Below are 10000 nucleotides of genomic sequence, written 5' to 3'. Positions count from 1 at the left end.
CTAAACGCCACTAGTCCCTCTAAGAAGTTGTCTCCGACCCAATGGGTCGAGCAGCTATTTAGCAAGTAAGAGTCTCGTTCGTTATCGGAATTAACCAGACAAATCGCTCCACCAACTAAGAACGGCCATGCACCACCACCCACAGAATCAAGAAAGAGCTCTCAATCTGTCAATCCTCGCTGTGTCCGGGCCGGGTGAGATTTCCCGTGTTGAGTCAAATTAAGCCGCAGGCTCCACTCCTGGTGGTGCCCTTCCGTCAATTCCTTTAAGTTTCAGCTTTGCAACCATACTTCCCCCGGAACCCAAAGACTTTGGTTTCCCGGAAGCTGCCGGACAGTTCTTAAGTTCGACACTGCCCGATCGCTAGTCGGCATCGTTTAAGGTCAGAACTAGGACGGTATCTGATCGTCTTCGAACCTCTGACTTTCGCTCTTGATTAAAGAAAACATTCTTGGCAAATGCTTTCGCAGTCGTTCGTCTTGCGCCGATCCAAGAATTTCACCTCTAACGGCACAGTACGGATGCCCCCGTCCGTTCCTATTAATCATTACCTCGTGCTCCGAAAACCAACAAAATAGAACCGAGGTCCTATTCCATTATTCCATGCAACATTATACAAGCGTAAAGCCTGCTTTGAACACTCTAATTTTTTCAAGGTAAACTTGCCGGACCACCGCAACACTCAGTTAAGAGCACCGCGAAGGCACCGACCAACAAGAACAACAAGGCCAGTGCTAGCCTTTCGACCGACCAACCTCGCCGTCCCTATATCCAACTACGAGCTTTTCAACCGCAACAACTTAAATATACACTTTTGGAGCTGGAATTACCGCGGCTGCTGGCACCAGACTTGCCCTCCAATGGATACTCGTTAAAAAGTTTAAAGTGTACTCATTCCAATTGCAGGACCTCGTACGAGGTCTGCATTGTTATTTTTCGTCACTACCTCCCCGAGCCGGGAATGGGTAATTTGCGCGCCTGCTGCCTTCCTTGGATGTGGTAGCCGTTTCTCAGGCTCCCTCTCCGGAATCGAACCCTGATTCTCCGTCACCCGTTACAACCTCGGTAGGCCGATACCGTACCGACGATAGTTGATAGGGCAGTTGCTTTAATGAGATGTCGCCAGCACTAGGCCGTGCGATCCGCAAGCTTATCCAGAGTCACCATTGTAACGACCCGAAAGCCGGTTAGTTTTGGTCTGATAAATGCGCGCCTCACGTCAGTTCGGCGCTTTACGCATGTATTAGCTCTAGAATTGCCACAGTTATCCATGTAAAAGCGTACAATCAAATGAACCATAACTGATTTAATGAGCCATTCGCAGTTTCACTGTACGTGAGCTCGTACTTACACTTGCATGGCTTAATCTTTGAGACAAGCATATGACTACTGGCAGGATCAACCAGATAACTATCCGAGGGCGTTTAAACCCGTTGCTCGACTGAGCGTTTTTACTGTATAAATACAGACCTTTTCTATCACTCGGCTTAAAAGCCTTGCGAACGTTACTGAAAGTCGGCGCCGGCCTTTTGCTGTTTAAAGCGCCAGCCCGCGTCGACTGCAGCATGCAGCTATACAACTGACTGTTCTTTCTCCCGACCAACCGTTTGCCTTCTGCCGGTTAACTCGTCAGCAGCAACACGCCATCTGTCTGCTGCAGTTACCCGCCTCGAGCCGTGCCTGCCTGCGTCGGCTACTCGTCTCGACGACTTCGCAAAGCTATAAGCCTACCGCCGCTGGACGCTTGTAGTTTTTCATACGCTGCTCCAATGCGTTTACATAGCACGTTCGCCGCCGCTGCAATAGCCGCGCCTCGGGTGCTAAACAGTAATGCTTTAAGCCCGCTTTCTCGTCAAGTCGACCGAACGCACAAACACGTCTCTCTCACTAGTGTAAAGTAATGCATACGTGTATGATGCTCAAATGTTGCTGTTGAACTTTTTTTGCCGATTTTTTCCGATTTTTTTCAATTTCTTTGTTTCTTTTCGATTATTTTAATGTTTTAAGCTTATTTATGCTACGTTTAAATGTTTTAATACTTTTTTATACTTTATTTAATATGTTTAAAAGAAATAAATAAAAAAAAATATGTATAAACTACTTTTTTTAATGTTTTAAATATATATATATTTATTATAAATAAACTTTATTTGTATTATTTTTTATTTAAGCGTACTTTTTAAATCTTTATATTTGTTTTATCGTTTTAAGCACATTGCGATAAATATAATAAACAAAAAATTGAATAAAAATAATAATAATAAAAAAAAAAAAAAAAAAAACATAAGCTTATTTTATATTTTTATTTTATTTTTATTTAAACTTACTTTTCAAACCTTAATACTCGTTTTATTTTTTTAAGCAGATTGCGATAAATATAATAAACAAACAATTAAATGAAAATAAAATAAAAAAATCAAACATAAGCTTATTTTATATGTTACATTTTATCTTTATTTAAACTTACTTTTTAAACCTTTATAGTTGTTTTATTTTTTAAGCACATCGCGATAGATATAATAAACAAACAATGAAATAAAAATAATAATAATAATAATAATAATAATAATAAAAAATCATAAGCTTATTTTGTATGTTTCATTTTATTTTATTTAAAACTTACAATTTAAACCTTTGTATTTGTTCTATTCTTTTAAGCACATCGCGATAAATATAATAAGCAAACAATTTAATAAAAGTAAAATAAAAAAATCAAACATAAGCTTATTTTATATGTTTCATTTTATCTTTATTTAAACTTACTTTTTAAACCTTTATAGTTGTTTTATTTTTTAAGCACATCGCGATAGATATAATAAACAAACAATGAAATAAAAATAATAATAATAATAATAATAATAATAAAAAATCATAAGCTTATTTTGTATGTTTCATTTTATTTTTATTTAAACTTACTTTTTTAACCTTTATAGTTGTTTTATTTTTTAAGCACATGGCGATAGATATAATAAACAAACAATAAAATAAAAATAATAATAATAATAATAATAATAATAAAAAATCATAAGCTTATTTTGTATGTTTCATTTTATTTTTATTTAAACTTACTTTTTTAACCTTTATAGTTGTTTTATTTTTTAAGCACATGGCGATAAATATAATAAGCAAACAATTAAATAAAAATAATAACAAATAAATAAAACAATACGGCTAAACTATAAAAAGAAAACTAAATAACTGATAAATACTTGTAAAACATTATTTGAAAAATGTATTTTGAAACACAACACGATTGATTTATAAATAATAATATATTTTTAATTTGTGTAGTTCATTTAAAGTAGTCTCCCTTTTTGCTTCTGGTTTTATTAGAGTTATATATAACAATAAATGGTGTAGTTTATTTAAAGTAGTCTCCCTTTTTGCTTCTGGTTTAATTAAAATTATATAACACATACTATAGTAAGTTAAATAAACTATAGTAACTTTATAAAACTACTTTACAAAATACATTTGTATAATTTAATAACTTTAAAATAACTATCAAGAATAAAATAGAATAGCTTTAAGTTTAGTATACAATTGGTATGTAAATTGTGTAGTTTATTGAAAGTAGTCTCCTTATTTGCTTCTGGTTTTACTTGAGTTACATAACGTTAAATAAACATACTTAATAAACGTAACCATCAATACTGTCATTTTAATAAAACTAAGTACAAATACATTGAATTAACATAGAACTTTAAAAAGCCTTCGCTAGTATCTGTTGGTAACAGTAAATAACCTATTATGACTCACAATACAGGAGTGCGAAATTTATTTTTCATTTGATTTTTCAGGTATTTATTTATTTGTGGAAATAAACTTTTTTATTACATTAGAAACTAATTGAATTTTTCCTATAACTATACCTATTATTATATTTAGTATGCTTAAAAGTAATAAAATGACACGTCGCGATTATATAATAAACAAACAATCAAACAAACAAAGAAAAAAAAAAAAAAAAAAACTATTTTTTTAAACTTATATTTCAACTATATGTCTTATTTTATTTTCATTTAAACTTACTTTAAACCTCTGTATTTGTTATATATATATTTCAACACAATACGATTAAACTATAAGACAAAAACAAAATAAAATAATCACATTAATAAATACACTAAGCAAATAGCTAGAATAAATATAAATAGTTCAATATATACAATATATTTCTTCCATTTTTAAGTTACTTGTTAAACATATTTATTTAAAAATGTTTCTTTAGAATATAAAACTAACAGTTCTACAAATAAAGAAATTAAAAAGCCAATACACATAACACTAACTTTTCATAAATTAGATATGCAAATATGAACAAAATAGTAACTAAATTCTAAAGCTTTTGTAAACTGTGAACTTATAAACTTATAATAATAATTGCATATTCACCATTCACAATAGCTTTTTATTTAGTACACAACTGGTCTGTAAATTGTGTAGTTTATTGAAAGTATAATCCCGTTTTGCTTCTGGTTTAAATAAAGTTATACAACACATACTAAAGTAAATTAAATAAAGTAATTCACTACTATCGTATTAAATAAAACCAATTTACAAAATACATTAATTTAAATTAAAGTGAACTTTGAACTTATAATAATAATTGCATATTCACTATTCAGAATTTCTTTAAATTTAGTACACAACTGGTCTGTAAATTGTGTTGGTTCTATTCAAGTACTCTCCTTGTTTGTTTTGTTTTAGTTGTATTTATTTTTAGATACTAGCACATTCAATACACATAATAAAGTAAACCAAATAAACTCTATTAATTTAAACTAAGTACAAATACATTAAGTTAATACAAAACTTTAAAAAGCTTTTGCTAGTATCTGTTGGTAACAGTAAATAACTTATTATGACTCACAATACAAAAGTGCAAAATTTATTTTCGTTTGATTTTTCAAGTAGCCACGCTTTTATTTGTTTTTGGACAAAAAGACTTTAAAGTTTTAGTATAAAAGACTAGTTGTATTAATTTTAACTCAGAAAATTGTACTCTACAAGATGGTGCCATTATTTTTTCGATATCTCAAACTGGTCAAACCACTTTTTTAGCGCTCTAATTGGTTTAAACAGCAAATAAGCAAACAGCAAATAACGTTATCTGATTGGCTAAGGTTTTTGTTTGCTAATAACTAGAATTTTCTTTTCTTTTAAGCGTTAAAGAAATGTAAATAAACGAGTAATAAGTATAAATAGGTCAGAAAGAAAAATAGTACAAAAAAGATGAATTCAAAAAGCAAAGGCCTACGGCACGTGGTATTCCCAAGCGGTCACCCATCTAAGTACTAACCACGCCCGACACTGCTTAACTTCCCAGATCGGACGAGATGGGGTGTACTCAGTGTGGTATGGTCGTAGGCGTTTGAAGGCGTTTACAAGCCTTTAATAAACCCTTCGGTTTATTTAAAAAACCTATTTGCACTTGATTTACAATCAATTTGATATTTTAAAATTATTCCTTATAAAATTTTAACCTGAATTAACTTTTTTTTTGTTTTTTTAATCAACAGTTACTCCCAAACTGTACTAAAACTGTATTGTAACTGTACAAAAGTGTTTGTTTAAATAATTGTTATCTATAAATTACCTAAGACCAGGAAAAGTAGAAGTAAAGTTTATTGAATTATTAAATAAATAAAATAAAATCGTAAAATAAAATAATACAATATGTTTACAATTTGTCATTGATCTATCCATTTATGTTATTGCATTACAAATACAAACATTGCATACATTCAAGAGTATTATTCATCAATCTTTTCAATATAATAAGTTTTAAATTTATATTTATTTTTAAATAATTCCTGACATTTTAGATTACCTGAGATTTTTTTTTAATTAAATTAATTTTAGTAATTAAATACTTGACGTTCTATTTTGTTTAATTTGATAACTCAACCATGTTTATTTTTTTTACTAATTTAAAAGAACTATTAAACTAAAAGACATTACATACAGCTTCTAAAAGTTTTAAACACCTTAAAAAATATTATTATTTTAAAGATATATTAAAGAACTAAACAGATATTACTCCTAAAAAATCTTGTTAATAATATATAAAAAGTACTCAAAGTCAGACTCGGAAATATATATACTGTTGTATATCTTACTTGAAGTTCACTGTAATTGACACTGTATAACAAAATTATAAAAATCAACCTATTTATATAGCAAAATATTTCTTTATCTTTGTCGTGGCGCGGTGGGTCAGTGGTCTTATCAGCTGACTCATAAGCAGAAGGTTGTAAGATCGAATCCCGCTAGTCGTCACGAAACACCACTATCGTTCAATGTTCGGGCTTCAAATTCTTTGAGATTATACTGTACTATTTATCTATCTAACTAATCTATCTAACAAATGTTGTTCAATCTAGGTTGTGGGTACTTGGGTCGAGTAATGCCTTTGACTTACAATCTGTTGTGGATTGACAATATTCCTCTATCTATCATTAAACAAATCTATCTAATAAATGTTGTTCAATCTAGGTTGTGGGTACTTGGGTCGAGTAATGCCTTTGACCTACAATCTGTTGTTGATTGTCAACATTCCTCTATCTATCAATAATGATTATATTCAATAATAAATGTTGATTAATTCAGTTGTAAGAAAACCAGTGCGCTGGTTAGGTTGGGTAAGGCCTTCGACTTACAATCTTGGGGATTATCAACGTTCATCACAAGTACAGTAACGATCTCATTGAATTTCCAGTTGGAACATAGGATTGTAGTGGTGGCCTACTTTGTAGGTTTTTTGCCTAGTTTGTTTTTTGCCTAGTAGTGTTTGCCTAGTTTGACAAACTATAGTATATATATTGTATAACTTTACTTGTATTATTTTTTATTTAAATTACTACTTATTATTAAAGAATTAAATTTTTTTAGAAAAAAAAACTATGTATTTTAACTAATGCTTATATTATATGTTTTGTTTTATTTTTATTCAAACTTACTTTAAACCTCTGTATTTTTTATACAATACGATTAAACTATATAACAGAAAAATAATTAAATAATCAAACTATTGAATAAGCAGTTAATTAGTGTGTTTTTTTATGCTTCTTTCATTTTTAACTTACTTGTTAACCATATTTCTTTTATTAAAGTATAAAACTAACAGTTACTAAAATAAAATAATCATAAAGTCAATACACAAAACACTAACTTTTTATAATTTAAATATGCAAACATGAATATAGTTATGAATCTATTATTTATTCAAATAGAATTATTCAAAGCTTATAATTATAAAGCTTTTGTATAATGTTTCAATTACAGTGAACTTTAAGTAAGATAAGTTTTTTTTTTTTGTAATAACTACAAAATTGGTATTTTAGTTTATTATTAGTAACTAAATACTTATATTTATTATATTTAAAAAAAAACATCTATACTAACTCTAATTTCAAAGCATATTAAATACAAATTTTACCAACTAAATATTTATTTTTATTTTAATTATTATAACTTTCAAACATAAGCTTGTATACCTTATATACCTATATACCTCATATAGTAGGCTTGACATAACATAACATTATTTAATTCTTTTTGTTTGAAATAAACTCATTTAGTTATTAGTAAATTACAACATAAATGTTTATAACAATATAACTAAGATTTAGCTTTTGAGTTAGTAAACTTTGATAGTTTTCTTTTAATAGTTTAATAATCTTTATTTAAGTTCAAGCAAAATTGCTATATATTTAATACACATACAAAAGTAAACTAAGTAAACGTAATTCAATAGTTTCTATTAAGTAAAAGTAATTACAAATACATTAAGTTAATACAAAACTTTAAAAAGCTTTTGCTAGTATCTGTTGGTAACAGTAAATAACTTATTATGACTCACAATACAAAAGTGCAAAATTTATTTTCGTTTGATTTTTCAAGTAGCCACGCTTTTATTTGTTTTTGGACAAAAAAACTTTTAAGTTTTAGTATAAAAGACTAATTGTATTAATTTTAACTCAGAAAATTGTACTCTACAAGATGGTGCCATTATTTTTTCGATATCTCAAACTGGTCAAACCACTTTTTTAGCGCTCTAATTGGTTTAAACAGCAAATAACGTTATCTGATTGGCTTACGTTTTTATTTGCTAATAACTAGAATTTACTTTTCTTTTAAGCGTTAAAGAAATGTAAATAAACGAGTAATAAGTATAAATAGGTCAGAAAGAAAAATAGTACAAAAAAGATGAATTCAAAAAGCAAAAGCCTACGGCACGTGGTATTCCCAAGCGGTCACCCATCTAAGTACTAACCACGCCCGACACTGCTTAACTTCCCAGATCGGACGAGATGGGGTGTGCTCAGTGTGGTATGGTCGTAGGCGTTTGAAAGCGTTTACAAGCCTTTATAAACCCTTCGGTTTGTTTAAAAAACCTATTTGCACTTGATTTACAATCAATTTGATATTTTAAAATTAATCCTTATAAAATTTTAACTTGATGTAAGTATTTTTTTTATTAAAACCTTTTTTTTTTGGTGTTTTAATTACAATTACTCCCTGTAACTTTATTTAAGACTTTGTTTAAAAGATTGTTAACTATATTCTATATTAAATACTATGATTAGAAGTAAAGTTTATTAAGTGATTAAACTAAATAAAAAACAATGTTAAAATAAACATGTTGTGTTTAGTTTGTTTTACTATTTCTCATTGTTCTATTTATAGATGGTTTTGTTTTACTTCAAGAATATTTATAGTTAGTTTCTAAAGAATATCTCATACTACATCAGATTTTACGATTAACTTAATTTTAGGTAATAAAATATTTGACGTTTAATTTAATAACTCATCTATGTTTATGTTATAAAATAATAGTATCTAATACACATACATTATAATATAATAATATGTATAACTAGTTGTTTTACTTTAAAATGAATAATTAAGTGGAAGAATTAAAAGAACTCACATTTTTGAAGAGAGCGTGGAAAACCAGAATAGTCTTTTAAAACATTTATTAAATTATCGATAAATATAGAATACAATAGAATTAAACATATAAACGTAACTGTGGTTGCTTAGAAACTGAACAAGAAAATTTTTAATAAAAATATAAAATAGTTATTATATAGAATTAAAATAAAATAAAAGTAATATAAATTATATTTTTAAACTAAATAACAATTCACGAGCAATATTAGCGCATATCAGAGTATGAGTTTATAATAAAGGAATTGCTTCCTTGATGTTGATACTTACCTTATTCAAATAGAATACATTTTCAGCAATCAGGCTTGTGTTTATCTTAGCGCGCGTAACACAACGTTTGTGGGTTTTGGCACACTTTTGTCGATAGTGGGCGCCCCGCCTTTTAAGTACAGAAATTTCGGGAATTTTCGATTTTCGGAATTCTGACTCGACAGATCGTTTTTGTTTGGTCCAGAGACCCCGTAAAAAATTTTTCAGCCCATTTGAAGCATGATGAAAAAATGTTATTTCGACCCCCTTTTTTTAGGGGTTACGGGGACATCAACCCATTTTTTGGGAATAAAAAACTCCTAGAAAAGGACCACTTTTCTTCTTTTTTCGAATTTCGACTTTTTATTTTTTTGGAAAATTTTTCTATTTTCTTTGTTTGTTCTATTATAATGTCGAAAATATTTTTTTTGAGCTTCGCAACGCATAAGGACTAACGTAAGGTAAGTTTTAAAAGATTTTTTTTTTCGATAATTTTTTCTATATTTTTTGTTTGGTCCATTACAAAGTCGAAAATATTTTTTACGGCTTCTAAACGCGTGTAGATTAACCGTAGGTAGGTTATTTCGAAATTTAAATCTTTCAATATTAATAATTTTTTAGTAAATTGTTCGATTATGAGGTTTTTATGGCTCTTTCAGCACCCAATAAGTACATTAGAAAATAAAACATGAAATAAAAACATCAACTAAAATGAAAATAACATATTCTGTGAAAAAACCTACGAAAATTCTTTATGAAATTTTCTTTGTCACATAATTGGAAGCTAAGAAAAACC

The 10000-nt window shown here is 28.8% G+C and overlaps 3 non-coding genes across 3 annotated transcripts in view; all 3 read right to left on the bottom strand.

Moving 5' to 3' along the window:
* Positions 1-1409, bottom strand: part of LOC145847706 (small subunit ribosomal RNA) — a 1808-nt gene extending 399 nt beyond the window's left edge. The window contains exon 1 of the ribosomal RNA XR_014371469.1: positions 1-1409. This exon is cut by the window's left edge and continues 399 nt beyond it. This is a non-coding gene — a ribosomal RNA (small subunit ribosomal RNA).
* A 3844-nt stretch (positions 1410-5253) lies between these two features.
* LOC145847699 (5S ribosomal RNA) lies at positions 5254-5372 on the bottom strand. The gene has a single exon (XR_014371462.1). It is a non-coding gene; the product is annotated as a 5S ribosomal RNA (ribosomal RNA).
* A 2857-nt stretch (positions 5373-8229) lies between these two features.
* Positions 8230-8348, bottom strand: LOC145847713 (5S ribosomal RNA). The gene has a single exon (XR_014371475.1). It is a non-coding gene; the product is annotated as a 5S ribosomal RNA (ribosomal RNA).
* Between the last annotated feature and the right edge of the window lie 1652 nt (positions 8349-10000).

This window comes from Thalia democratica, unplaced genomic scaffold (assembly GCF_965202585.1).
Source record: "Thalia democratica unplaced genomic scaffold, ktThaDemo2.hap1.1 HAP1_SCAFFOLD_1057, whole genome shotgun sequence".
Lineage (NCBI taxonomy): Eukaryota > Metazoa > Chordata > Thaliacea > Salpida > Salpidae > Thalia > Thalia democratica.
Note: the sequence above shows the minus strand (reverse complement) of the source record. Positions and strands in the feature narration are given on the sequence as shown.